This window comes from Elephantulus edwardii, unplaced genomic scaffold (assembly GCF_000299155.1).
Source record: "Elephantulus edwardii isolate Elephantulus edwardi_28Jun2011 unplaced genomic scaffold, EleEdw1.0 scaffold00043, whole genome shotgun sequence".
NCBI lineage: Eukaryota > Metazoa > Chordata > Mammalia > Macroscelidea > Macroscelididae > Elephantulus > Elephantulus edwardii.
The window spans coordinates 11,057,903-11,060,685 of NW_006399793.1; the positions used below are offsets into that span (position 1 = coordinate 11,057,903).

The 2,783-nt window shown below is 53.7% G+C and overlaps 1 pseudogene; it reads right to left on the reverse strand.

The window, feature by feature from the left end:
• Positions 1–182: 182 nt before the first annotated feature.
• Positions 183–1,897, reverse strand: LOC102861158 (annotated as a pseudogene).
• Between the last annotated feature and the right edge of the window lie 886 nt (positions 1,898–2,783).

The following is a 2,783-nucleotide window of genomic DNA, read 5'->3' on the forward strand; positions in this document are numbered from 1 at the left end:
GGTGTCCACATCTGAGGGTCCCGGAAGCATCAGTGCTGAAGGAGTGAGGTGGGCAGCGGTGGGCAGCATGGATTAGGCGCTCGTGCAGGACAGCAGTGGGTAACGGGAGGCTGGTGCTGGAGAGCAGACTGGTGGGCAGTGAGGCCCAATCCTGCCGTGCCAGAGCCCAGGAGCGCCGTTTATTAGCTCAGCCTGTGTCTTTGCCAAAGCAGCACCCTGGGAAGGCGGCGACACCAATGTGACCAGTGGGCCCCTCTGGGATTACTACCCTGCCGGTATACCCGCGGCAGGCGTCCATCTCGGCTTGACAGGGCCGCCTGGATGTGCTCGTAGGTGGGGAGGTCGCTCAGGTCACCAAGCGCAGCCACGGCAGGCTTCCCACGCAACATCCTGGACGCCACTCTCTGGATGTCGTCGGCTGTCACACGAGATCGATGAGGGAGCACAGCTCAGGAGGCAGCTTCCGGCACTGGGTGGCCAGCACCTGCCGCCCAACGTCCTCGAAGATGACCGGCCGGGACTCCAGGTTCATCATGAGCATGGACGTCAGCTGGGTCTTGGCTCGGGCCAGCTCCACCGCGTCCACAGCTCCACCCATCAAGATAAACTCCCTTGTGATAATCTCCACCATCTCACGGACCTGCCGAGGGGCTGCGCTGGCGTGGATGCACAGGAGACCGGTGTCCTCGTAGCTGTGGTGGTAGGACGTGGCGTTGTACATCCAGTGGTGCCTGTTGAGCACATTGAGATAGAGCCTGGTGAACATGCCCTTCCCAGGTCCGCTGGCCGAGAAGGAGCCGCCCCCGCCCATCATCATGTTGAGCACGGCGAAGGGGATGAAGTCATCCTCCAGAAAGGAGCAGCTCTCCAGGCCCACCATGACGTGGGTGAGCTCAGGGATCGGTGTGGGGCCCAGCCTGGCAGCCGACATGTCTCGTTCCAACTTGACGATGCCACCAGTGTACTGAGCCACCGATCTGTCCACCTCGGACGCCATCTGCTCCCCCCAGGCCGGCTGGACGCCCAGCAGGTACTTGCGGGCACACTGCAGAAGGCGCTCGTGCTCCACGCCCACACCGGCCAGCACCATGCGGTCAGGGGTCTAGTAGTCGCGCAGGTAGGAGTGCAGGGCCTTGCGGTCCATCTTGGCGATGTTCTCAGGGGGGCAGAAGCGGTGGAGACCCACTGTGTTCTCCCGGAAAGCGGCCTCATGAATCATCTCTGTGAGCAGTGGCTCGGGGTCCGGCCTCATGTTGAGATCCTCCAGTTCGAACTGCACCGCCATCCGCGTCATCTCCAGCTCTTCGTCTGTAAGTCTAGGATGCAGGACCACATCTGCCAGCAAGCCCACCACTGTGTCCAAGCCCTTGGCGTTGGCAGACACAGCATACATGGTGGTGTCCCTCGATATCTGGCAGTCACAGATGCCCCCGTGCTTTTCCAGCGTGACCAGAATTTCATCTTTGCTGCTAAATCGCGCAGTTGACGAAAATGCCAATTTCTCCAGGAAGTGAGCAATTCCACTGAGATGTTTCGCTTCGTATCTCGATCCTGAGTTAATTAGGATTCCCACGGTGCAGAACTGCCCAAACTTATTCTGGGAGGCCACTCGAAGTCCATTTTCCAGGGTGGTGATTTTGGTTTCAAACTTCTCCTGTCCATCAGCTGTAGCAAACACCAGCTTGGGCACGCCGGGCAAGGGCGCCGAGAGGGGGATGCTGGGGACAGTGGCTCCGCTGCTGAACGGCCTGGACGCCGCGGGTCCAAACCTAATCCGCGAGCCGCCCCAGGCGCCCGGCCCCAGGCGCCCGGCCCGCGCAGCAGCCGCACGACCACCAGCCGTGCTGCCATCTCCAGTCCCCGCCCATCGGTTCCTAAAGAAATTTTTTAATTTCATTTTTTATTTCTTCTAGTATTCAGTCATGTTCAAGCAAGGTGTTGTTCAGCTTCCAAACGTATGGTTTTTTTCTCCTTTATCCTCTTGTTACTAATTTCTAATTTTGTACCATTGTTGTGTGAGGAGATGCTTTGCATTATTTCTATGTTTTTAATTTATTGACACTTGTCTTGTGACCTAAAATGTGATCTATTCTGGAGAACATTCCATGCACATTGGAGAAGAAGGTATACTGTCCTTTTTTGGGGTGCATTTTTGTTGTTGTTAAGTGGTGTCAACTCATAAATGACTTATAGCCACCCAGTGAATGAAAGACATGATCACTTGCATAACTTTCATCATTTCTCCATGTTCATAAGGTCTCTGAAGGCAAACTGTTTCAAAAGTGGATGCCACTACTGCTTCCAAGTTTGGTCTAATCTGGAAGCTCCACCAAACACACTCCACCATGAGTAACGATTATTGCATTTGACACATCAGTGTCACAGTGTTCAGCTTCACAGCAACCACAAGTTACCTCTGTACAGCAAATGGACAGATCTACACCAATTAATGGTGTGTAAATGGACAGTGCTACACCAATTAGAAGATTGTTTGACCAAAAACAATTAAAACCAAGCCTGAGGGCTGCATATTTAAATCATCCACCTTTGGCTTGATAGCATCACTTTTGGTCCACTAAGCCAACTGAGTTCTCTGGTTGTTGTTGTTGTTAAGTGCCATTGAGTCCTAGCAACTCATAGTCACCCAATGAATGCAAAACATGAGTACTTGTATAACTTTCATAATTTCTCCAAGTTCATTGGCTTTTTAGAGGCAAGCTATTTTGAAAGTGGATGCCACCCCTGCTTCTAAGTTTGTTTTATTCGAGAAGGTCCACCAAACA